Source organism: Eschscholzia californica, unplaced genomic scaffold, assembly GCF_041429995.1.
Source record: "Eschscholzia californica isolate CP2 unplaced genomic scaffold, dmEscCali1.0.p SCAF_1, whole genome shotgun sequence".
Taxonomy (NCBI): domain Eukaryota; kingdom Viridiplantae; phylum Streptophyta; class Magnoliopsida; order Ranunculales; family Papaveraceae; genus Eschscholzia; species Eschscholzia californica.
Window position 1 is genome coordinate 69507212 of NW_028238198.1, and position 27568 is coordinate 69534779.

At 36.7% G+C, this 27568-nt stretch overlaps 1 pseudogene across 1 annotated transcript; it reads left to right on the top strand.

Moving 5' to 3' along the window:
• Positions 1-998: 998 nt before the first annotated feature.
• Positions 999-26386, top strand: LOC147568661 (putative LRR receptor-like serine/threonine-protein kinase At1g06840; annotated as a pseudogene). Its single transcript, XR_015231077.1, has 23 exons — positions 999-1204; positions 1581-1688; positions 2399-2682; positions 4339-4435; positions 5648-5798; positions 13181-13252; positions 13370-13441; positions 14492-14635; positions 14723-14794; positions 14916-14987; positions 15870-15941; positions 16676-16744; positions 16856-16924; positions 17135-17206; positions 17513-17596; positions 17702-17770; positions 22455-22960; positions 23569-23718; positions 23815-24098; positions 24568-24619; positions 24866-25116; positions 25550-25684; positions 25947-26386. The product of XR_015231077.1 is annotated as a putative LRR receptor-like serine/threonine-protein kinase At1g06840 (transcript).
• The last annotated feature ends 1182 nt before the right edge of the window (positions 26387-27568 follow it).

The following is a 27568-nucleotide window of genomic DNA, read 5'->3' on the forward strand; positions in this document are numbered from 1 at the left end:
TAATCTTCATCTTCTCCCTATCTCTCCCTCATGTCTCTCTCTCCTATTGCTATCTTTCACTCACTGTATCTCACCATCTCTTTCCTGTTCTCTTACTCTTTCATTTTTTTTCTCTCTCTCTCTCTCTCTCTCTCTCTCTCTCTCTCTCTCTCTCTCTCTCTCTCTCTCTCTCTCTCTCTCTCTCTCTCTCTCTCTCTCTCTCTCTCTCTCTCTCTCTCTCTCTCTCTCTCTCTCTCTCTCTCTCTCTCTCTCTCTCCGTTGACATCAAAGTTGAAAAGATGAAAAATCTCATGGCTTGACCTAGCTACCTTGCAATTTCAGTAATGAAGCTTAAAGTGGGTAATTCAACATCTTCCAAATCCATTTTCTCTGAGAGAACGATCTACTCCACAGAATTCCCCAATTTTTCCTCAGAGATAATCAGGCAAAGACTTCTTTTTCACACATTGAACATTACCTTGAAATAACTCCCCCATGATTCACAAATTCTTGCAAAACAATGGGGGTTTCAGTTCAATCAAAGCATCATGACTCAACAATGGGGGGTTTCATATAGAAAATGATAATCAAAACCATATCAAATACCTCTATAATTCTAACGCATCCATTCAATGGCATCCGGAAAACATATGGATGAAATCCTCGCTCTCAAGGACAAGTTTGAAAGTATCATCTTCAAGCATACAACCAGACAGAACAATGGTCGGGCAGACAACTTAGCTAAATGGAGCAGGCAAAACCATTGTCGACGTTCTTGGCATTCTTTCCAGGATTTCGCTAATCTTTTCCGTTTTAGTGGTCCCTCATTGTATTTTTCATTCAACAAAAAAAAAGTAAAGTAGATTGTGCCCATAAAACTCCTCAGAGAGCAAAATCCTTCATTGGTGAACCAGTCAACCAAATAGCTGAATGTGCATGTTAGAATTCTCGCGTTGGTTAAGATTTTCTTGTTCTTTCGCGCCAACTACTTATAAGCTTCTTGTTGTTTGGCGCCAGAAATCGACAATCTGATTTTAATTTGAGTGACGAAGGAAGTAGCCCTATTTCTAACTTGGAGTGAAATCTGCTACTAACCATATGACGATTTCGCCATTAATGATCTTGGAAACCCTATTTCAACAACATATTAGATCATCTTCAACAGATAATGATCGAAATCAACTTCACAATCTCCTTTTCCTTCTGCTCTTTATGATTTTTATCAGTTGAGTTTTCTTTTTTTCTTTTTGTTTCTTGATTTCTTAATATAACTACTGCTATGGTTGTTTTGAATCAAATTGCGAGCTAGTGACGAACCCATTTAGGGTTTGAACTGCAACCAATTTAGGGTTTGTGAGGTTTTTGTGTTGTCTTTAGAATATCATAGAGATTTTCAGTTTTCTTTCTTATTTTTGGATTTCTTAATATAACTACTGGAATTGTTTTTTATTTATTTTTTAATCAAACTGCTAGCTAATGACAATCCATTTAGGGTTTGAACTGTAACTAATTTAGGGTTTATGAGGTTCTCAAGTTGACCTTAGTATATTTGAGAAATTCAAGTTATCATTTAAAATTACTAGATTTGTTTCGTTTATTAGGGATAAATATGCCAGGGGTGAGATGTGGGATATCAGGAACCACTCTTGCTATTTTCCTCTGTTGCTTTGCTCTGGTTTGGGTAGCTCAGGTGACTGACCCTTCAGAAGGTGAGTTTTAGTACCCTTGCTGATGGAAAATGAATACTCTTTAAATCTCAAGTATTAGATTTAGATATCAGTATAAATTCAGTGTTCCTGGAAAGAAAAATTTACATTAGTTCCACGATTTTAGGGCAAGATAGCAAGGTATCATAAAATACGATTTACTCTTTTTCTTCCAACTGCACCTGAGACTTTCGAAATTACCCAAAAATTTATTTTTTTTTTCTGGATTTATGTCATTGAACTTCAGAGATAAGGTCAGTCCGTCAGTCTAGATTTCTTTTTTTCTCGTGTAGTACTATTAGGTTGAAGAAATGAAAGACATGAGTACAAACACCAACATTAGAAACCTAACATGTAAGATGTCAACCTACTTATGTTTGATGATTTGTGTACATAAAATGTAGTTGATGCATTGCTAGCAATCAAGAGTAGTCTCATTGATCCCTTAAAGCGTCTCCGAAGTTGGGGAAAAGGGGATCCTTGTAATTTCAAGTGGCTAGGAGTTTTATGCTTTGACAAAGCTTGGAATGATGGGTACCTACATGTTGATGTAGTGTAAGATATACCTTTCTTGGCATTTTTCAACATGTAAAGTTCATAGAGAAGTTACTAATTTTAGGTTACAGACTAAACATATTTTTAACGTGTGACAATATTAGCTATTAAAGTAGTCTGTATTTCCATCTAAATCTGTTCTGATTACTTCCCCTAAGGATTAATGGTGCCAATTCGTATCATGGGTTTGAAAAGCTTCAGTTTTGATGAAATGGCCCTGGTGAGAAGCAATTTCAGTGAATTCACTCAGATCGGCCGAGGAGGTTATGGAACAGTTTATAGAGGTATTCTAGTAGATAAAACAGTTGTGGCTATAAAGCGTGCACAAGAAGAATCTCTACAGGGTCAAGAAGAATTCTTCACGGAGATAAAATTGTTGTCACGATTACATCATCGGAACCTAGTTTTTTTGCTTGGATACTGCCACGAAGAATGTGAGCAAGTATGTTCTCTTATATCTGTTCGCGAGTGTTAGATTATTCTTTTTTCCATTTCTATCTTGGTTTATCTTCTTAAATGATGCCTTTCGCTAGGCAATGGGTTAAACTGAGTACATTCTTGTGAAAACCCATGTCCTGATTAATCTCCTTAAGGTTAACAGTTAACTTATTCTTTAGTCTTAGAAGGAGAAAGATTAATATACTGAAGTGGTTGTGCTCCTACAACCGCATGGGGTGGTAAACCCCGGAAGTTTCCTTTACTCGCCTAAGCCATTGTGAGTCCTAAGCTTCTGTGTACATCTTGGTAGACATTAAAATGTATCAAACTGGAAAGGCCTCTACTTCCACAGCGAGAAACCAACATTAGCAATACATAAGAATGATCTTGATCTATGTTGCACGTGCCACATCTGTTAGCTGATGTGAAACCCTCTAAGTGAGTTAAATATTGGGATTTTCCTTGACAAGTAAAATTTCTTTACTAAACGCAGCCACATAAGTCATTCAGTTTTTTCTTCCAAATCAATGAGTAAAACTCCCAAAAAAAGTGTTTCTCTCCTAAGTTAAAGACCGGGTAGTTGGTGGTATCAGTTCATATCAGAGATAGTCACCCGAGCAGGGGAAGTCCCACCCCTTACTATACTCATAATATAAGGCTCTTTCGCGTTCTACTAAAAAAGAAAAATAATTAGTTTTGATTGTTGAACTCCTATTAGAAAGTACATATATAGATAGTCGTATCCATCCTATCATTTTTCAAGGTCTTTTTTTTTTGAAAGTAAGATTGAATATATAGAAAGAGAAAACTATACAGAGAAAAAATTAGGAGGCAAGGTGATCTAGGGGAACAGACTCCTCACATCATCCATGCCTCCCAATTGTTCACTAAATCAGCATAAGTTACATGTTTATATTTCTCATCGAACTTAATCCAGAGTAGGATAGTTCCCTTAATGTCGTCCACATCTACTGAAGTAGATAAATTCTCCTCTCTAAAGACCTTGTGGTTTCTATCCTTCCAGATATTTTCAAGGTCTTTGTACTCTTTCAACAAAAAAGTCTTTGAAAGAAGCTTGAATATTAAACAAAGAAAGAAAACCCAGTAGGAGTTAGTCAAATACTGATTTGATTTTGTTAAATTTTCTCTCAAATTTCATTTTCTCAAACTTTTTCTTCCTTCACCCACAATTATAATTCATCTTGATCTCTTGTTATTTTTATTATTATTCCTTTGATCATCTTTACAGAGTTCAATTACAATTTAGAGGCATCAATAAATTTCAATCGATTTGTTTGTTGAAGATCTGCTGGAGTTCCTCCAAATTATAGGGTCTTCGGAAGTAAGTATCTTGATTTGACTTGTTCAGTTCATTTATGAGGTGTTGATTGAGTAGGGTGTATCAATTTAGTGAGCTTATTGCTCTTCTGAATTGAATTCAATTACTAGTATCGGATGAGATTGTTAGGAGGATAGTAGTTAACTTTTAGATGAACTTGAGCTGTTTAATGAAGGATTTTTTATATTGATTCAAATTTTCAAAAAAAAATGAAGGATTTCCCCAAATTTTCTATTGTTATTTTTATGGTATTGGAGCTAAAATATTTGATAATTTGATAATCTTTTCTTTATTTTCATTGTGGTAATCTTTAATTTGCAGGACACTGAGATGCTGAGAGGAAAAGTCTGTCTTTTAGGATATGTTTTTGCTGTTTCATTTGTCATTGCAGCTTCCCAAACTACTGATCCTTCCGAAGGTAAATTGATATGCCTAATTTGTTTTCAATAGTCTTACTGTAAGAATAAAATAACCATAGTTGAGAGACATCAAATATCGACTTAAATTAAGGACGATAGATATTTGAATCATTGATGACCTATGTATCCCGATATATCATTTGCCTTGTGATATGGAGGTTTAGATGTCGATCTCTAAGAGGAAAGAAGGACATCCCAGGAAAAGTAGTTTTCCGAGAATGTTTGAGTTAAGAACACCGAACAAGCAAATGGGAACCACTGAAAGTAGTTAGCTATCGTGTGAGAAAATCGAGAGACAATTGTTGAATGGGATATGATACAAGCTTTGAGGTATAACTAGGATTCCCTATTGCAAATAGATGCCTGCATTAGGAACAGAGAAACATGCTGGACATATTCTATTTGGATATGAATACTCTACTTTTATACAGTGACAATTTCTATTTGGATGCGAATACTCTACTTTCTATCTCTATTCTGCTAGGAATTCTAAAGGAGATAGACAGGAAAATGATGGGATTTTCAAGGATTCCATTAACTGCCTTAACATAGAAGTGGAAGACATCTTAGGTCTTTTGTTTCATTGGAATAGGAATATTGGGTGCGCAAAACATTTGGCGTATCATGAGTTTATTTCGAGTTGGGATGATATAATGAAGTAGCAAGTCAGAGTTGTAAATCATCCCAATTCTTTTTGTATATTATTTCCCCCCATATTAATTCAAACTTTTCAAAAAAAAGAAAAAGAAAGAAAGTAGATCCATAAACTTTCGGCCGCTGGAAACTGAAGGAACAAATGGTTGGTGGTTTCCTCATCTTGTTTGCAAAGAATACATCGGCTCACTATTGGCATTCCTTTCTTCTTGAGGTTATCCACTGTGGGAAGTTTCTGAAGAACTGCTGCCCACACACTGAAGCTGACTCTAGGCAGGATTGGGCTTCTCCAAATCATCTCGATTATGCCTTGACTCAGAAGATCATCCTTCTGGTTGGATCTCCTATAAAAGTTCCTCACATTGATCGGATCTCCTTCCTTTGTCCTCCAAATAATAAATTCCTTATGTAAAGCCTATACACATGCCTATGTATTATTTCTAGATCTCTTGCATTCATCCTTTGACTTTTGGCCTAAGCAATAACATCTGGCCTCTTCTCGAAAGAAAAAAATACTATGAGATTCTCAAATGATCATTATTATTATTATCTTGCAGTAACTGCATTACGAGCTATTAGAAGTACCTTTATTGACCCTTATGAAAATCTTAAGAGCTGGAACAAGGGGGATCCATGTACGTCAAACTGGATTGGTATCTTGTGCCTTGGCAAAGCAGGACCTGACGGATACATGCACGTACAAATATTGTAAGTTCTTCCAACAGTGTTGTTCTTTTATAACAGTCAGCTTTCATTGGTTAAAGGTTCTGGTAGAGGAGAAATGTGCTTTTATAACACTCAGTCACAACAGCCCCCAATGTACTGGACTCTATCCTAACAGACGTACCTCGTTAGAGGTAGAAGACAAACCCAACAACAAGCAGATAAGGGTAACCCCCCATGAGCAGATAGATAAGTTTAAATTCAGCCCAACTCAATAGAAACTTTGATGCCACCACATTTTAACTTGTAAGTAGACCTTTACTTAAGACATCCCAGATAATGTAGCACAAGGGAACTCTTAAAACAACTGATATAGGAACTTGATTATCTACTAAAATTAACTGGAAAAACATGTAAATGAAGCAAAGGACAAAAATAAATAAATTCAGAAATTTGGTTCAAATCGATCAATAGATGAATACCACATGATAATAACATATTTGTAGGCCTTTATGTCTCGTCCGAAAGAGCACCTCATATTTAGAAACTAAAGAGTCCTTATCGGACCTGAACTTGATCCTAAGGAGTAAGGACTCCAATTTTATCTCTAACAGGTCCAAGTTTGCTCCCAGCCAAATGGATTATAACTAACAAGATATATTTTCTGATAAGCTACAGATCTTTATTAGGTAGATTTGGGCCTTCAAAGTTCCTGCATCACCAAACCTTAAACAAAGATAAGAATTAAAGCTAGCTGATAATAAAGGTAAATGTGAGACTCAAATCAAATATTCCTACCCAAGATACAAATCAAGGGGAATATTCTCATATATCTCCAAGATACAAATACATTAGAATTAGGATTATTTCTATATTTACGTTATTTATGTCCAACGATTGTATTACGTACTCTTCTGTTATAAATAAACATAGAGGTATATGGTTATCCTCAACCTAAATCTTTCATGGTTTGAGAGTTACAAAACTCTAAAGAGTACAGTTTCCATCCTAGTTTCCACTTAACCGGCGGCGGTAGCCGCTACCCTGACTACCGTCCGTCGGACCCATAGTTATTTTTTTTTTTCTCCTTTATTTTTTTAATTAACTTAGTTCATACTTCTTAATAAATTTAGTCAAGGTTTACCGTCGAAGTTTTTTTTGATGTTTTTTCAATAATTTTTAATGGTGGAGATTCTAGTTACCAATATTATAGTATTCGGTCGTGGATTTTAAAGGTTTTTGTTATCAAGAATGAAATTGCATCCACATTGGCAATTCTATTCTGTCTTGGAGTATATAAAAATGATGGATGGATTACTTATAACGGCAAGGGGATCCATGGATGTTTCCAGAGTTAAATGTCCAAGTAAGTTCAAAGTTAATTCAATTTTGGTGCACGATTGATATCCATAAAGGACAGTTTTTGTCGATCGCTAATATCAGCCGTCATTGTTGTCGTCGTTTGGAGTGCAAAGTAGTTGCCTCCCTGTTGGTGTTTTTGTTAGGTTTGTCTTCACAAGGCAGACGTCTCGTGAGCGTCTGAACCCAGAGTAGTTATGCTCACTAAGTGCAACCTTTCTCGTTGTTATTATATCAGGTTTATTCGTTATTACTGTCGTAATATTTCTACCGATCTACACCAAAAATAAAACTTGTTCACAACCAATTTAATGTCTGTCTTAATGAAGAACGTGTCAAAGAATCGTCTTGTCAAGTTACTTCCCAAATTAAACTTTCGGTCTGATCCTCGTTCAATTTGCGGGAAGGTAATAAGGGTAAATGTGGGACTCAAATCAAATATTCCTACCCAAGATACAAATCAAGGAAAATATTCTCATATATATCTCCAAGATACAATTACATTAGAATTAGGATTATTTCTATATTTACGTTATTTATTTTCAATGATTGTATTACTCTTCTATTATAAATAAACATGGAGGTATATAGCTTTCCTTAACCAAAACCGAAATCTTACAGCTGATAATGCTTCTTGAGCTCGATCCCGTCATCTTAGTGTGGGCTCCTGGTGGCATGTCTGCTAGCCCATGTGGCTCTTGGTGACCATTGTTAAATCCCGTTTGTTAATCTTCACATTAGTTGATATGTTTCCCTCAATGCAACAGGCTCCTAGTCTATCTTAGGACAAGAACTAATTATTCAGAACTTTAAAGGTTTCAAGATGTGAACATATATGCGGAAGCTTTATACGGAGGTTCACAGATAACAATAATTCAGGTATTTAACTAAAAATAATATCTTAAATAAAGATAAAATAAAATGATATAAAAGAAATGGGGATAATTTAGAGACGGGTCGGATTCTCCTTGCAATTGACAAGTTGGGGGTCAACCGACAAAGTTTGGCAGTGTACTCCTAATAGATGCCCTCTCTGCAAGAAGGATGAAGAATCGGTGTCCCATTTGTTTGTTCATTGCGAGTCGACCAACAAAGTTTGGCAATACTTTATTTCGAGTCTGATGTTAGCTCAGGTCCCAAATCTGTTGCTGGCTTGGCAAGGTACTAAATTGAAAAAGTTAATCATAAACTTAATTCCTAAAGCCATCATTTGGGCCATTTGGAAGGCCAGGAATGAGGTCATCTTCCGCGAAAAATATCGTTCAACAGAGCATGTCATCTTCTCTGCGAAGTGCTTCCTGTTCCATTGGAGCAGATCCATTCCGGTCGTTAAGATTTATCCTTTTGTGGATATGGTCGAGAATTGGGATGCTTTTATCTTCTTCTTGTAATGTTTTTTCGCTTTCTTAACCCTTAGGGGTTTGTAAATTCGTTTCCCTTTACTTAATTCAATCAAATTATTCAAAAAAAAAACAAGCTGGGGGTCAACCCTCCTTGGCATAAGCCTAAGCTGATACCTAGTTTACATATTTCAACACTAATTATTATTTGAATAACAAGGGAAGATATACTAGTTTTAACCTTAGCTTGCAATCTTGCATCATCATGTTGGATGGTACAAAGTAGTAATCTAGTCGGATGGGACTAAGAACAATGAGTAAAGTTGCATCATTACAAACATTAAAGCAACTGTTTGACTAAGAACAATGAGTAAAGTTGCATCATTATCGGTAAAGTGGTTTTTTCTGACTCTTTACACATCGAAAACGTTTATCATATTCCAAATTTCCAATTTAATTTGATTTCTGTACGACAGGTATGTAAATCGTTACATTGTCTTGCAACTTTCTCACCTTCTCAGTGCGTCTTTACGGACGCCTTGACAACTCGTCTGCTTGGACAAGCTGATGAGGTTGGCGATCTATATGTTTTACGCCATAAATCTTCAGCACTTACTCTCCATAAGTCGCTTGACCTTTGGCACAGACGATTGGGACATCCTAGTTTGGATCGTCTCAAACACTTATCTCAGGGTTTTGATTTTATTCGCTTTGACCACTCGCATGACTGCACAATTTGTCCTATGGCCAAGCAATCTAAATTGCCTTTTCATAAAAGTACTTCTGTTAGTACTTTTCCTTTTCAATTAGTTCATGCTGACATTTGGGGGACCTTTTCTTGTTCCTTCGCTCACAAATAAGCGATACTTTCTCACCTTAGTTGGTGATTATTCCAGATATACTTGGACATTTCTTTTGCAGTCTAAGTCCGAGACTAAGAAATATTTAGAATATTTCTTCAATTTCACAATTAAACAATATCAAAAGACTATTAAGTCCATTTCTTCTGATTCAGCAACCAACTCTACCTGCCCTATTCAGACTTTTCGTTCCTAAAACGGCACTGAATTTCTCACTAAGGACTTACAGTCTTGGTTTCAGTCGAATGGTATTATCCACCAACGCAGTTGCGTTCATACTCCACAACAAAATGGGGTCGTTGAACGCAAACATAGACACTTGTTGGATGTCGCTCGTGCCTTGCGATTTCAAGCTAATCTCCCCCTCAGTTTTTGGGGTGAGTGTTTAAAAACGGCAACTTAATTAATCAGATGCCAACTCTTATTCTATCACTTAAGTCACCTTATAAGGTTTTATATGATACTCCACCAGACTACTCGACCCTCCGTGTTTTCGGGTATCTGTGTTTTGCTAATAATGTCAAAGCTACTACTAAATTTGATATGCGAGCTAAACCAGAAATCTTTAGCGGGTACCCTTTTGGAAAGAAGGGTTACACCATTTATGACCTAGAGAGTAAAACCCTCTATGACTCTCGAAATGTAACATTTTTTGAAAACAAATTTTCTTTTGCGTCGGTTACTGCCGTTTCATCTGACTCGCACATTTTTACTCCTTTGAATATTTTGGATGACCCTGTGCCTTCTCGCAACACTTTCCAGTCTCCGTCGCGACACAATTTTTTTCCACCTCCACCTTTGGTCGAGTCTTCGCCCTCACCTTCGATTAATTCTCCTCGTTTGCCTTTATTGAGTCAGCGCCTCCTATTTCGGTTGAGCCTCTGACTTCATCTGACTCCAGCGAGGATTTATCTTCACCATCTCCTGTAGAGGTGCCTATGGCTTCTTTTGATAATGCATCTTCCCCAGACTTTTCTGCTTCCGCTTTTCCTCGACCTTCTGCCACTAATGACATTTCACCACTTGACTCCCCTGCCGAGGAACCTGATAATACTACACGACCCGTTCGTGCTAGGATTCCGCCTGCTTATTTGGCTGACTATATTGAATATTCTTTCTAGTTCAAAAACGACATCTTTGCACACTCCTTATCCACTGGTCGACTATATCAGTTTCGACCATTTTAGTCCTTCCCATAAGGCTTTTCTCACTTCCGTCATCACCACGGAAGAATCCAAATCTTACAAAATCGCCTCTGCATCTCCAGAATGGCGTGAGGCGATGACTAAAGAGATTTCAGCCCTCGAGACTAATAATACTTGGTCTCTGACTTCGTTGCCACCTGGCAAGAAACCCATTGGTTGTAAGTGGGTTTACAAAATTAAATATCGTTCGGATGGATCCATCGAACGTTAGAAGGCACGCCTCGTCGCCAAAGGGTATACCCAAGTTGAAGGTGTCGACTATCATGCTACTTTTGCTCCAGTTGCCAAATTGATAACTGTTCGTGTCCTCTTATCACTTGCATGTATCCAAGGATGGTTGTTGCATCAGTTAAATGTCAATAATGTTTTCCTCCAAGGAGACTTGGAAGAAGAAGTCTATATGACCATTCCTCCAGGTTTTAGCAGCAAAGGTGACACTAGAGTTTGTCGCTTGAACAAATCATTATATGGTTTGAAACAAGCTTCTAGGCAATGGTTTGCTAAATTTTCCTTTGGTTTAAAAGCCGAAGGTTTTTCTCAATAGGAAATTTGGCCAAAAATCCCTAAAAAATATGAGTTTTGGTTAAAAAAGATTTATCAACTTTTTATAGGCTTCAGCTCCCTATGGCATTTCTGTAAATAATCTAATATAGAGAAAAGACGAAACTGACCTTATTGCAAACTAGATTGCAAACCAGTTTGCAAACGAGAGTGCAAACCAGTTTGCAAACGAGATTGCAAATCAGTTTGCAAAGCTCTGCAAACTAGATTGCAAGCTTTGCAAGACAAATCAAATTTCAAAGTAGTGCAAACTAGTTTGCAAAACCAGATTGCAAAGCTCCGCAAACCAGATTGCAAAGTCATTGCAAGGCGAACCAGAATTCAAAGCAACGCAAACGGAATTGCAAAGCTCTGCAAACCAGATTGCGAATCAGTGCAAACCAGATTGCAAATCAGTGCAAACCAGATTGCAAAACAGTGCAAACCAGTTTGCAAAGCTCTGTAAATTAGATTGCAAATCAGTGCAAACCAGTTTGCAAAGCTTCGCAATTTAAGATTCTAAGGGCAATTTCGGCATTATAAATGGGGGTGCTTTTAGAATTGTCCTTCAAGACTATTTCCAAACTTTTATGGGGCCTAAAAGGACAAAAAGATAATTTGTCTTTTTGACAAAAAAAAAACATGAAACCCAATTTCCTCTTTCTCAATCTTCGTCCGACCATTCTCTTTTCAGTTATTTTAATGATCCGACTGCTATCTATTCTTGTCTATGTAGATGACATCATCATTACAGGCAATGATAACAAGGAAATTGACTCCCTTCGACAACGTCTCGAGAAACGATTTTCTCTTAAAAATCTCGGACGACTTTAATATTTTTTTAGGCCTAGAAGTATCTAGGTCCCCTAAGGGTATTTTCCTCTGTCAACGGAAATACACCTTAGACATTATCCGTGATTCTGGACTTCTCGAAGCCAAACCGAGTGTATTTCCTATGGAACAACATTTGACATTGTTACTTACAAATGGTACACCTTTAGACGACCCCACTTCTTTCCGAAGTCTGATTGGTTGACTTCTTTATGTCACTGTAACGAGGCCTGATATCGTCTTTTCAGTGAATTATTTAAGTCAATTTATGCAGCATCCCCGTTCAACGCATATGGATGCTGCGACTCGAGTGCTAAGATATTTAAAGGGGACTCGATCATGGGATCCTCCTTTCATCTTCTAGCTCTTTGGCACTTTCGGGTTTTGCTGACTCTGATTGGGCCAGCTGCCCCATTACACGTCGTTCTATCTCACAATGCTTGGTGCGAGTCCGTTGTCTTGGAAATCCAAGAAACAACCGACTGTCTCCCGATCATCTGCTGAGGCAGAATATCGTACTCTTGCTTTTCTTACAGGCGAGCTCCAATGGTTAAAATACCTTTTTCAGGACCTTCGGATTTCCATTCCAGAACCTTTTTTAGGTCTTCTGTGACAATAAGGCGGCTTTCCCTATAGCTGTAATTAGAATTACCATTCTTATATTTCTAAATAGGTTATTTTCCCTTCTTGTAAAAGTCTATAAGTACATAACCAATTATCAATAAAGAACACCTTTGATTCATCTCTAATTGTGCTGGACTTATAATTTTACACAAACATTAAAGCAACTGTTTTCCTTTAGATTAGAAATGATGCAGTGGCTAAAACCTAAGCTTCTGTGATCTTTTGTATAATTAGGACGCTGTAAAAGAACATTGTAACTTTTTTTGCCACAATCTTAGGTTACACTAATAACACCCAGGTAACATTGTATGTCCTTTATCTTATTTTAAATGGAAATACAATAGTGCACCCTATGGGAGAGACCTGTTGGAACAGGCCTAACATATGGAACATGTGAAGATCCCCTGGTTTTGAGCACTTCTGCGCCATTGACTGCTTTGCTGCCTTTAGGTGCCATCTCACTACCATCATATCCAAATAAAATTCACAATATATTTTGCAGTAAGCACAAAAATATTGTGTATATTTGTTCTTTAGAAGTCAATACTTCATATTGTTATTTGTGATGCTAACCATTACAGTCATATTATCTCCCTATAGAACAATAAAACTTTGGTTTGTAGTTTTTATCATGCCCAAATACTAATAGGCTAAATTTTCTTTTTCAGAGAGCTATTAAGCTTGAATCTTTCTGGAATTTTGGCACCTGAGTTTGGTAAACTATCTCAAATTGAAGTACTGTGAGTATTTAATTGGTAAAACTGCAAGAGTAGTTTGTTTCACCAATATTATTACGCCTAGCAATTTGCATTTTCATCACCTGCTAATTCCTATATCTGTTCATATTTGCCCTGAAGAGATTTAATGTGGAATCACATCACTGGCAGTATACCGAAGGAGATTGGAAATTTAGTATCACTGCGAGTCCTGTAAGTTGAATTTACACTGTATCTGGTAAAGATCAATTTTCCTATATAATGCTCCAATACCAGCCAAGAAAATTATATTGCTAAATTATGTTAGATGCATAAACTACTTTTCTTTTCTTTACTTGATGTATCTGCATCTGTTCAGTGGTGTCGCCTTTATAAATATCTTGAGCCATCGACCCATGAAGTTAATTTGGAGAAGTACTTTTTCTTTGGGTAGTCTCTTGTTATTTTTTTTTAAATTCTCTAGCACGGATTAGGTTTACATATTTGGAACTGACCATTTATTGATTAGGTATTTTCTCGTTTTTTTCGTCAGGTGAACCAATAGTTTTATGATTATGTCAGCACTCTAGATGCTTGCTTGACAAACCATTCCTCATATTCACTGATGTAGTACTTGCACACAAGGATCACACAGAATTCCCTTGATACAATGGATAAACAATCATAAACATAAGTCTGAGTTAACTGAACCGACTAAATATTACCAACAGAACCAATTATAAGAAGAATGCCGACATTCTTCCTGTCCATTTATGTTTTAAAAAGCATTCAAGGTGTACGCCTCGAGGTACGCCTCAAGGCGAGGCGACCACCTGATGTCTCGAGGCGTACGTATTTGAACCCGAGAATAAAACGTGTGCATCTAAAGTCACCTGTTATTTTTGAGTTGTTTGTCAACATAAAAACATTAGTATTTTGTTTATTAAACACTAGACGTTATATTATGGTAGTAAAGTAGAAAAACTATGTTATTTTTGTTACATAATTGATGTCATTTTCCTTGAAAAAGAAATAGTTTACGCCTTTTACGCATTAAGGCGTATGCCTCGAGGCGCCGCCCCGCCTTGAGGCGTAAAAACTTATTTTAGAGCACACACATAACAAAAACTAAAATTGATGGTATACATGGAGCACTTTGTAGCTAAAAATATTGTTAACGTGTATGCTTATTTTGCATTCTTGAGGGGTAGCTGGTTCGTTTTCATGTTGTAGTTTGCTTACCTTTTTATATATTAGATGCTGACTAGTCATTTTCTTGCACAGGCTTTTGAATGGAAATAAGCTCTCAGGTTCATTGCCAGACGAGATTGGCTACCTTGCTAACATACAACGTCTCCAAGTAGATCTGAACCAAATATCAGGACCAATACCCAAATCATTTGCAAACTTAACGAGCATGGCGCATCTGTAGGTGTCTTTTCAATCATTTTGCTCTAACTTCACAGTTTCCTACCATCTTGTCCATAATGTGTTTTGTCCTCATACTAATTTCAGCGGAATGACAAATAACTCACTTACTGGGCAAATTCCACCTGAACTTTTCAAACTACCCAACATCCTTCACATGTAAGGTCAACATATTACTATGCCTGCTGTATATTCGCCGATTTCAGTTGCTCTGAAATTTTTGTATCTGGTTGGGGTATGTTGTGATTCGATCATGCTTTTTGTTGTTGGATGTTCTTAGGTTCCTGGACAGCAACAACTTAACTGGGTATCTTCCGCCGGAGTTCTCGGAAACTTCAAGCTTGAGAATACTGTATGTTACTCCTTTAAAATGATAATATGCTTATTTATTTTGATATAACTTGATCTCTTCTCTTAGTCATAGTTGTTAATTTCCTTTGTGTTTCTAAGTATGTATCTTAACATTTATTGAACAAGTTGAAGACTAACTTTTTTTTGCTTGATTTGTTTTTCATCTTCTTTATCTAATAGAAATACCGAAACACAGGTAGATGAGTGTATTTACATAGAAGCCTACTAGTTAAGCTTTTCCATAGCGAACACAAATTTCTGCAAGATACCTGTTTGAGAGAGTAATGAGAAATTTCTGCAAGATCTAGAGAGCTTCAAATCAGGGACAGAGATGGCTTTACCTTGGCTAAAAATGAATTACAGTTTTGTTCTATCAAAGCTTTAAAATCTTGTTTTAAGCTTAACGTATTAATTTGTTGGAAGTCTGAGATGTCTTCCATGACATACACATGTTGAGACAACCAAGTCTACTTCATTGTGGTCAACCTCTATGTTGAGACAACCATATCTGCCTCATTGTGTATTTAAACGGTTCGAGTAACCTGCCTTTTTGCAATAGTATAACGATTACGTTGTTTGAAAAGACACAAACGTAGGTTGGGCTTTTGTTATGTATCATTGTATCAACCGGAGTACTGTTTGCAGTTTGCTACAAATCTTTGGCTTGAAAGCTCTAGCAGCTTCGTTTATATTTGTATGTAATTAAAACAGATGTCTTCCCACTACCATTATAACCGACATCCGTTGATTTTTCAGCTTCTATATGCCAATCATTTGATCTAGGCACTTGCATATCCGTTGACTAATTTGATGCTTAGATTGTTGAAAAGTTCATAATGATTTTCTCACTGATGTTTTGCTATCTCTTGTGTTGTCTGTGCAGACAACTTGATAATAATAATTTTGTTGGTGGTGAAGTTCCAGCTTCTTATGGTAGTACAAAACTACTGAAATTGTATATCAACTTCTCCTAAACCATTTACCTTTCGTGTTTCTTATTTTTATAGGAGGATCAGTTGTTCCTTTTAGTCTTACTCCATGTTTCCATTGGTAACTTTGTTAGACAAGTATGGAAATCTGTTCGTCTTACAAGAAAATACCAAGTGTGTAACTTTGGCAAGTACAATAATTAGTGCTCCCTATCTCCATTTGCCGGATAATTCAACAGCTTTAAGTCTTATGAAATTCTTTCATCATTATTAACCACTCATGAGCAAGTTCACAGAGTTGCTAATATCTGGCACCAATTTATTGCAATCTAGAGCTATTTGTTTGTGCACGCCAAGAAGCAACACTTTAAAATGATTGCCCACTATCTAGAGTCCTCAAGTGCTTAATATCTCAATACCCGATGATGCAAAAGCATCCCAAGTATTTTCTTGAAATTGTCCATTAGTAAACAATGAGAGAGAAAAGTCTAAGCTCTCCTTTGTTTGTTGTGAGGGGTTGAACATGATGTATGTTGACTATGTTCCTCTACTCTTTGGGGTTTGGCATAGTAGATCTTCTGGTAATGTGACAATTGGGTAAATGACTAAAAGGATTATTGGGTGCCAATTGCTAAATACTCTGCTTGTACGTTTACTTAAAAAGCTCGTACTAGAAGGGAACTATCCTCCCATAGATTATTCAACTGGGTGCTCTTCCTTCAAGAAACTATCTCACAATGTTATACTGGTACTTTAACAGGAGCCTGAGGAACTGCAGCTTACGGGGATCAGTTCCTGACCTAAGTGGGACTCCAAATCTTTACTATTTGTAAGTTCTATACTATTCTCCATTTCAACATATCCAAATGTTATGTTTTTTAATTCCTGAATCCTGATAACTACACACTGTAGTAACATGTTAAAATGATTCGTTTTACAGAGACCTTAGCTGGAATCAGCTTTCGGGATCCATTCCATCAAGCAAGCTTTCTGACAATTTAACAACCATGTGAGACATTTATTAAACAAAACGTTGTTGAATGATAAACAGTCAGGTCTCCTTTGCCATTATATCATCGATAGCGGTTTTGACTTCTTGAAGTACTGACAGACTAATGGAATTTGACCAATAAAAAAAAAGAGTTGATTCGTGTGATTTAAACTTTATTGGAAGTCAATTTCGGTCAAGAATTTATATTTAATCAGATTTCTTCTGCAGAGATATTTCGAACAACAATCTCAATGGATCGATTCCTACAAGTTTCTCAGAACTTCCTTATCTTCAGAAACTGTGAGATCTTTCTTCTGTTATATGGTTGTCTAGGCATCTATTGTAAATCTGTTACGACTTTGCATTCTTGGATTGAATGAAACTTAGGCTACTCGCCCATTGTATACGCTAAAAAGCAAAATTCGGAACAACCAAAATAGTGAGATGAACAAATACGGTGCCTAGTACGTGACAGTAATGTTCTTATTGGTGCTCCGTTGAGGAATATGAAACTGTATATTGGTTCAATCTAACGAGATAAGGACTGCGACTAGTAGTTGTGAAATTGTTGCACTGTCTGCAAAATGATATTCTTTCTTTCTGTAGGTTGCTAGAGAATAATTTTTTAAGTGGCTCCATTCCTACTGTTTGGCAGAACATGAGCTTCAGTGCATCTGCAGAACTTATTCTGTAAGATTTGTAAACAAATTTATTCAAGTGGTTTCGTAATAATTCATAAGCCGTCTAGAAGAATCCATGGTTCTGAACCCGTCTTTGTGCTCCATGAATATGCAGGGATTTCAGGAACAATTCACTCTCAACCATTACGGAAGGTCTCAAACCACCTAGAAATGTCACGTTAAGGTAAACTTGTATTACATTTACGAAGGAGTATCAGTGATATCCTTTTTATGATTACTTAAGTTAAGAGTTCATGCGCTGTTTTGTGTCGTGGGTTCTGTTTATTTTGCTATTTCATAGCCTAATAGTCCAGAGGCCCCAGTTTGGTTAAAACAAGAGTTGACAAAGGCCATCAAGTTTCTCATGCGTAATGGGCTTCTCTCTGTCCCTGCTGCTACTTGAATCACCTAACAACAACCTTTTATGAAGACGACTAAAAGAACAGTTGTATGGTTACATAACTCACATTATTTAAATTGATGGAACCTGGTCTGTGCTTTCTAGAATTCTGATTATTTTCCTTTTTACAGCCTTAATTTGACATCACAATATGATTGCTGAATATTGATGAGTATCTGCATACGGTTTTGAAGTTTCTCTTTATATAAAGTTTTTTCTAATTATCCATTACTTCTACGTAAATTTAGATTGTCTCCGTTGGCGTGGGCCCGTTTGGATTCATTCCTTGATTGGGCCCATTACCATCTTGTAATTAATTGAGAGTGAGCCTCACCCACTTTCTACTAGTCAAGACTATCTTGTCTTCTAGTTAGCACATGGGTGGGGCCCACCTCTAGAGAGAAAATGACATTCAAAGCTTTCTTTCTCTAGACAATTATCCCACATCTTCCAACTAGAGAAACTAAAGATCCTTCATAATAAGTTGCTTGACAAGTCATAGTAAAGCACATGGTGGAGTAAAGCAGGTTCCCACACACGTGCTCAGACATGCGAGGCAATTGGGCTTTTGGCCATTTGGTTCTTTGGGCACTTGGGCTACTTGGGCCTTTGGGCTACTTGAGCCTTTAGCACTTGGGCTACTTGGCCCTTTGGGCCGTGAGCCCGTGAACTCAGGTGCTTGGGAGCTTAAAGTGAAATTACTCTTTTGCCACGAAGAGTAGTTTCACTTTGACTAAAACTCGATTATGACTAAGTCGGTGGGATTAACCCAATCAGTCTTTGAGTTTATCTCAAACTGATTTCGTGGGTTTAATCTAAGAGTTTATCTCCTTACTTCTTTACCAATTTTCCTAGTCGGTTAGGGTTTCTCTAAAGCTATTTATACTGGCCGAAATCGAGAGAGAAAATACAACTCAATTTTCAGCTATCTTCCTCTCCTTGTCTGCTTAAGCTTTGAGTTCTGCAATCTCCATTACTATCTCTGTCAGTGCAGTCAGAGGCAGTAAAGTTGTGGTCAATCCTTGGTGAGTGAACGGAAACAGTAATTTGCACCAAGGTTACTCTGAAATCACTTTCAAGGCAATGGCCTCCATACCACGACACAGTGAAGAAAGTTATTACCGGTTTGTCTAATCCATTGATTTACCCAATATTTCCAATAATTTGAAAGTGATTTTCTGATCAATGGTTGTTGTTAATATCAAAACCCTATCGGATATGTCTAAGATGATCCCTCTTGACGGAACTAACTACAAGACATGGTCACAGAAGCTACTTATCTTCTTCAACTCGAAGTAGATATATTCTGTTCGAAACTTTATCTACTGGTTCTACAATCGACATTACCTCTATCAAGGATAGGTCTGCTGCTTCGAATGGTGATGTTGTCAAACAACAGAAAGACAACAAAATCATCTTCTGAATTACATGGATAACAAGTTATTCGACTTGTTTGTCAACTACAAGTCTGCTAAGGATATCTGGGATACCCTTGAAAAGAAATACGGAGCTGATGATGCTGGAAGAAAGAAATACATCGTAGGGAAGTGGTTGCAGTTCCAAATCAGCGATGAATCTTCAATCATGGATCAGGTTCATGTGTATGAGAACTTGGTTGCTGAAATACTTGCTGAAGGAATGAAGATGTGCGAAATTCTTCAAGCTAATGTTATGTTGGAGAAGTTTCCTCAATCCTGGAGTGACTACAGAAACCATCTGAAGCACAAGAAGGACATGTCCCTTCAGGAGCTAATCGTCACATGAGGACTGAAGAGGCAAATCGCCTCAAGGATAAGTTTGCTAACCTCTCTTTAAATTCTTCTGATGCTAACTTAGTTGAGCTTTTCCTTCTGGAAAGAAAGACAGGTCAAAGATTACTAAGAAGAAGAAGAAGAAGTCTAGTAAAAACAGAAGAACAAGATAGGAGGAGTTAAGTCCAACTCTACGATCCAGAAATTGAAGGGTCTATGCTATGTCTGTGGAAAAAACAGGACATAAAGCATACCAATGCAACCAGAGGAAGGACCAAAACTCAAACTCTGTTGTTGTGTTGAACATTGTTGAATCTGAAGAGATCATTGTTGCAGTAGCTGAGACCTGTTTGGTGGACTGCAAACATAAATGGGTGTATATTCTTTTGCATTATCACTCCACAAAGTACGAAGGGACACACTAAGCTGTTTCTTAATTTTTGCACAAAACACAGGAGATAATTCTAAATAATTTTTCATTGAATATATCCAAGTTACGCGGGAACAATCATCCAGAAAGGTAACAAAATAACGAATCCAGGGTTAGACAAAATAGGAGAAGGACCCCAAATATCAGAATGAACTAACTCAAAAAGAGTTGTTGCTCATTTATTGGCTCGGGATAAGAACTAAGACGATGATGTTTCCGCAAACTGACACGACTCACAATCTAAAGAAGATACCTTACTGCATTGCGGACAAATTGTCTTGAGTAAAGGAAGAGAGGGATGACCCAACTAACAATGAGCCTCAAATGGAGGAGTTATGCTTGAGTAAGCAGCAGAAGTTGGTAGCAATGTACCTAGAACGTAGAGACCTCCAGCTTCATGTCCTTTACCAATAATCTTCTTCTTCATAATATCCTGGAACAAACAATGATCAGGAAAAAACAATATGCAACAATTAAGTTTACGAGTAGTGACTGCGGACTGCCTGATATCAGATTAAAGGATAAATGCGGTAGATATAAGACAGACGACAAGGGGAGCAAAAGAAAAAGGTTGATGGTGCCACCGTGCCAGACCCACAAACACAAGATTGTGACCCATCAGCTAAAGTAACAGTTGAAGTGTGTGGTTGAAAAGTAAAAAAGAGATTATAATTACTTGTCATATGATCTGTGGCACCAGAATCAATGACCCATTTGGAGGATGAAGAATGAAGACATGTGTTTGGGTTTACCTAAATCAGCAATAGCAATGACTTAAGGAGGTGAAGACTTAAGTGACTCTTGATACTCTGTAAACCTGGAAAATTCATCACTTGAAACAAGAAATAGATTTGTCATAATTCTCATTAAAGAATGCAACATCGGCCATGTATTTTTGCTGATTTTATAGTGAAGCTTTCGACATTCAAATTTAGTATGGCCTGGTTTGTGACAATAGTTGCAGACGATGTTTCCAGATTCCTTCTTTTGATTTTCAGATTCTTGTGAGCCTCCTGCATTGGTTCCATTACTTGATCTCACGGATGCATAGTTACTACTTTTACTTACCAAAGCACCACTAAGCGGAGCAGGTGGAGTACTTTCCGTGCGAAGAACGCGGCTGAAAACATTTTGTAAAGATGTCATCTCAAATCCAGAGAGAATTTGTGAGTTTGCAGACTCAAAGTCAGAAGAGAGACCAGCAAGAAAACTCATGATAGCCACCTTCTCACGTTGTCTTTGTTGAACCTTCACATCAGGGCTAAAAGGCAACAACATATTAAGTTCCTCATATGTCTTGTTGAATGCCATAAAATAGTTTATGACTGATCTTGTTTCTCTGCATGATAAAGGCTTTACAAACCTCATGTATACGATAGAGATTCCCTTTCCGGGGGTACAAATAGTCCATTAGTTCTTTAACAAATTCGCAATGATTGATTAAGCCAATTACCTCACTATCAATGGAATTCCAAATTTGAAGAAACAAACGAGCGTCCTCTCAGAGCCATGTTTGTCTTGAACTCCCTTTCTCCATTGAATCCTCACTTAGAGGATCATCATCGAATGCTTATCTTTGTTTATACTACGAAGATAAAGACGAACAGTTTTACTCCAATCCATATAGTTGGAACCATTTAGCTTGTGATTTGTGATTTTTGACAGCACCGGCACTACATCCATTACAATAGAAGACTTATTTGTATCCATAACAGTGAAATAAAGTGAGAGGGCAACCAACACAACAAAGAAAGAAAGAGGGTGATATACGAAAACAATCTCAACTAGGCAGCAAATGAAAGATCGATGATTGGGCAGCAGGGAAAAACAATAACAACAGCAATATATAGCCTGATGTTTTGAAAGAAGACCCTAACTCTTGAAATAACTTGAAGAAATATTGCTAAACCCTAATGCTCTGAAAATAAACTTCGATGTTCTGGAAAAAAAGGGGAAAAATACCTTGATGCTCTAAGACCATGTTAGTAAGAACTTTGTATTTCTTCTTATTATAATTATCAATCAATATACACATACATATACACCGCTAGGAATCTACCTTAGGAAACACAGCTAGGGCTGTACCTTAGGAAACTATACAACTAGGAAAGACAATCTTAGAAATCTACATAATTAGGAAATAATTAGACAACTAATATGTGACTAATATCTAGCTAATATTTAGTATACAGCTAACAATTAGTATATGCCTCTTTCTCTTGAAAAAAAAACTTACCTAGTATCAGTAGTTTGAATTTGACCACCCCGTTCTACCTTGGTTTTTCAGGCTTCAGGGAAACCCAGTTTGCGACAGTGCCAATTCAAATATAGTACCATTTTGTGGGTCTGTAGCTGGAGGTGTTGATAAGCGTGCAAACATAACTGTCACCTCGCCTAATTGTGCTATTCGAGAATGTCCTTCTGATTACTCTTTTAAATATGCCCCAGTTTCTACAGGGCGCTGCTTTTGTGCAGCACTTCTTAACATTGACTATCAGCTGAAAAGTCCTAGCTTCTCATACTTTCCACCATACGAGAGCTCATTCATTGAGTACATGGCAGAAAATCTCAAATTGGAACCTTTTCAGATCTCTATCTATTCCTATGGCTGGAAGAACGGTCCTAGGCTGTGGATGAACTTGACGATTTATCTATTATTTGATAATCGCTCAATCCAAATAAATGAAAGTGAGGTTAGAGCAATTAGAAACATATTCACAACATGGGCATTTCCTTCTAGCGACCTTCTTGGTCCATACGATCTTCTCAACTATCCTGAATTACATTCCCGTGGTATGTTTCAAAATCTATATGGATATTATTGTTAATAGAGAAATACAGTATTTAGACTGAGAACTTTATTGAAGTAGTTAGTCGCACTATGATATATAATCTAGGCTTCAACCATTTCCTTCTTTCATTTTTAATGTCGTTAATGAATTTCTGAAAAGCACTTCATGTCAGAGATCGTAGCATTTTGAGGTGATAGTGTGTCCTTTGAATGACGTCTAGGATGTAACTGGCTTCGTGATAGAGTTTATTATTTCTTGAAAATACAATAAGATTGTCATGTAAAGCAAATTGAAGATATCACATCTTTTAATTAAAAAAAGAAAAAGAAAATACAATAAGATCATGATGTTACTGCTGAACCAAATATAGCTCAACTTATCAGGTAAAAGAATTCATGAAGTAGAATCTTTGTCGGTGGGTGAAATAACTGAAAAATTGAAGGAAAACCTTGCATGTTCTTAAGACGAAGTTTATTACTCGTTCTTATATTCCATAGAAAAATGTTCTGTGCATATAAGGACTTGAGTTAAATCTAAAAGCTTTGCTTTCCTTGTTGTCAAGTAAAAGCTGTCTTTCGCTGTTCATTATTAATGATTTTAGTGAAGCAGATTCCTCCAAGGTGGCTATAAGCAAAGGTGCATTGGCTGGCATTTTATTAGGGGCCATTGCTGGTACAGTAACAGTTACTGCAATCATTTCAATCCTTATTACCAGAAGATTATATAAGCATAAGTACTTGGTGTTAAGAAAACAACCATGTAAGTACCAACAACTACAACTGTATAAGATTCATGTGTACTCATTCTAGAAACCTCAACAGGTGGCTAAATGAAGTCCTTTTTTCTATTTTGCAGCTCCGAAAGTCTCCATCAAAACTGACGGTGTGAAAGACTTCAGTTTCAAAGAACTGATATTAGCCACAAACAGTTTCCACAGCTCAGGGGAAGTTGGCCAAGGGGGATACGGAAAGGTCTATAAAGGCATTTTAGCCAACAAGACTACTGTAGCCGTAAAACGTGCACAAGTTGGATCCTTCCAGGGAGAAAGAGAATTTCTTACGGAGATAGAATTGTTATCAAGGTTACATCACCGAAATCTGGTTGGGTTGGTTGGATACTGTGATGAACAAGGAGAGCAGGTACATTCTCTTGCTGTCTTGCATATCTTTACACTTAAGTGCTTCTGCATGGTCCACATTGAATGTAACACTTATATTGCTGGACTCATTGATCTTGATTCTTGACAATTTCTTAGTGCTGATCAAGATATTAGGTCCTTTTAATTACTGGATATTTTGTTTAAAGAAAATGTTAAATTTTCCAGATATAGTGTTAACCTAGAATGGTGTTTGTAAAATGCATTGGGTATGTTAAGATGAAAATCTAGGGTTTTACTTAAATGGCCGTTTTCTGTACATATTCCTAGGAAATTGGAGTGATGTTATTGTGGTGTAACGTTGTAACTAATAGTTGTTGTTCTGTGGCTCATGAATGATTCCTTAATTGAATGAAAACACTTCCAATTTTCTTCTTTTAGTAATGTGTCATTTCCATCTAGTATCGACTATAAATAATGAGCATCTGGTAATGTTATTGCTTCATTTTCAGATGCTGATTTACGAATTCATGCCAAACGGATCTTTGCGGGATTGCATTTCTGGTAATTCTGTTTACTTTGTTATGCTGTTCTCTTTTTCCAGGTTCTGTTATTTCCTTTTTGATAGGATTTCGAAGGGAAAAAGCCAATCTGCGAAGTTGTGTAAAGTCTTATGTACCAATTAATACACAAGATAGTGAATTTTCTTGTTATTCTTCTAAAAGCTTATTTGATCTTTTCACTTGGAGCACATAAACACATTGTTTGAGTTCTTCTCACTCTAAACAGATACCTCTTCTGTTGTGGCAGTTAAGTCAAAAGAAAGCCTGAACTTCTCCACAAGGTTACGTATTGCACTTGGTTCAGCTAAAGGGATTCTATACCTTCATACAGAGGCAGACCCACCAATATTCCATCGGGATATCAAAGCCAGTAACATACTTCTGGATTCCAAATTTACTGCTAAAGTTGCTGATTTTGGTCTCTCACGGCTTGCACCAGTTCCAAATGATGAAGGGGTTTTACCTGGTCATGTATCAACAGTTGTGAAGGGCACCCCGGTAAAGATGATTTGCTATAAGTTCTCTAAATGCTAGTAACCTTTTTCTGAAATTATATTATCAAAGAACAGAGTTAGGTTGAAAACCCATTTTCCTGTTGGTCTTGATTGAAACTTATAAAACAAGTCAAGATCTTCTTTTACGCTTTGGCTCCTGTTCAAACCATACAAACCAAGCACAAATCTTACATGCTATGTGCGAACTTGTGCAAACCCTGTTCTGTGCAAACCTTTCATAGGAGCTGAGGCCTAAAAGGACTGATGCATCAAAAAATGGCGGAGGGAGTTGAGGCCAATTTTTTCTATCTAGAATCTGTTGTTGGAACTTTTTATTTTCCTTTTTGTTCTTCACTTCCTTGGACATTAAAATATCTATATTTAGAGTTGCCTTTAAACTGTTTATATCTGAGAACCTATTAATGCATGTCATACAGGGCTATCTTGATCCAGAATACTTTTTAACTCGTAAGATGACAGACAAGAGTGATGTTTATAGCTTAGGAGTTGTATTTATGGAGCTTTTGACAGGGATGCCACCAATATCATCTGGTAAAAACGTCGTTCGTGAGGTAGTTACTTCCTATCTTTATCATTTAGTGTCTACTATTCCTATTACAGTCAAATATAACAAGATTCGACCCTACATTATTCTCGAAACCAGAAAAGGTCCCTATTTCTAGGTTACCCTTATATTGTCGAAGTTGTTGAATCACAGAATTCCTGAACTTATTTATTTGCCCACTGAAGAGATGTTTTATACTTGTGTTTCAGATTCAATATTTTTATTATCCATTATCATTTTCTCATTGTCATTTTTACTTTTTAATCCAGGTTAATTCAGCTTATAAGTCAGGTACTTTGTTCTCAATTATAGACAGCAAAATGGGTTCTTACCCAGCAGAATGCCTGGCAGAATTTATCGCACTAGCTATAAAGTGTTGCAAGGACAATCCACAGGACCGCCCCTCGATGTTGGAGATAGTTAGAGATCTAGAAAAGATGCTTTCAACAATTCAAGAATCTAGCAACACCTCGATAGAATCTGAATCTGATTATTCTAGGAAGCCGACGTTAGCAGCCTCTTCATCAGCATCATATGGAATGATATCGTATTCTGATATATACGGTCGTTAGTGGAGTTCTTCCAAATATTACGCCACGATGACACCTTTCACGGATATGGTCGTTAGTGGAGTTCTTAAATGATCACATGTAATTTATGGTATGGTCGTCACAGGTCGACTCATAGTGGCGGTGAAATCTGTCGTTTATTGACTTGTGTTAAAGACTAAAAATAAAATAAAGGTATGAAAGGACTTTCATGCCCCAAGCATATAACCTTGAGGGTCTTTCTATGGCCTTTAAGACCTAAAATATCTTTAATGATGGTAGTTACTATCTTATTCAATTCATGGATATATTCATGAAGAATCCATACCATATTTCTACTCCGGTGATAAATGAAGACTTTATCTTTCAAATGTATATTTCTATTATACTTAAATATAATTTACAAACACTTTGCTCGTACACTTGTAACTCACAACTTAAACACCATCTAGTTACACTCACAGTCATTTTTGATGAAATACACTCACAGTCATTAGGTATGTATTCTCACTTCTGCACAATTGCTACAAATAAGAGAACCTAGAATGTGTTAGATACGTTATAGTAAACGGTAATTCTATAGAAATAATACCCTCGAAAGAAATTTGTAGAAGATGAAAGTAAATTTGACATTTATAGTTCAACAATATTATAATGCTTATACAGATGAAGTATTATTGTCTTTTTTAGTTGTCTGCTTACCCCAAACCCGTGACATATAATAATGTAACGGGATGAGTTTTAGGTCCAAAATCTCAGGGTCAATGAGTTTAGAATCCAAAGATAATACTAAATAGAAAATAAATCCACTAGGAGTAATTTACATATCTAGCCTCTCTTTTCTCTACTATTACCTAACCTATCCCAGGTTAAATAAAATTACCCATATTAGAAGATATAAATAATTTTTTCAGTTTCATGAAAATAGTTCTTGAATAAGAAGTTTCTATCCCTACAAAAAATTGTCTTTTCCTTTTAAAGGAATGTTTCCCTAATCTTTTGACTAACAAAAAATCGACCATAACTCTCTCTTCTTCAGTTCACCGAGATAAAACCTAAAGAAATTGCAGAGAAAATTCATCCACACTTTTTAGTCTTCACCTGGAGAAAACAAGAAGATAATGGTGCTGAATGGATTATAGATCTTTTTTTTTATCATATTCTCGTTTTTTTTTTTCACGATAGGTTGTTGCACCATGCATGGTTTTGTTGTTCTTATTCTTAAAGCTAAGATATCAATCTTTTTCTTAAAAAAATTCTTTAGATCTTGTCCCATTGTTTCTCTCTCTACAGTCTTGTTTTCTCTAGAAAATTTGCATGAAAATTACTTATACATTTTGCAA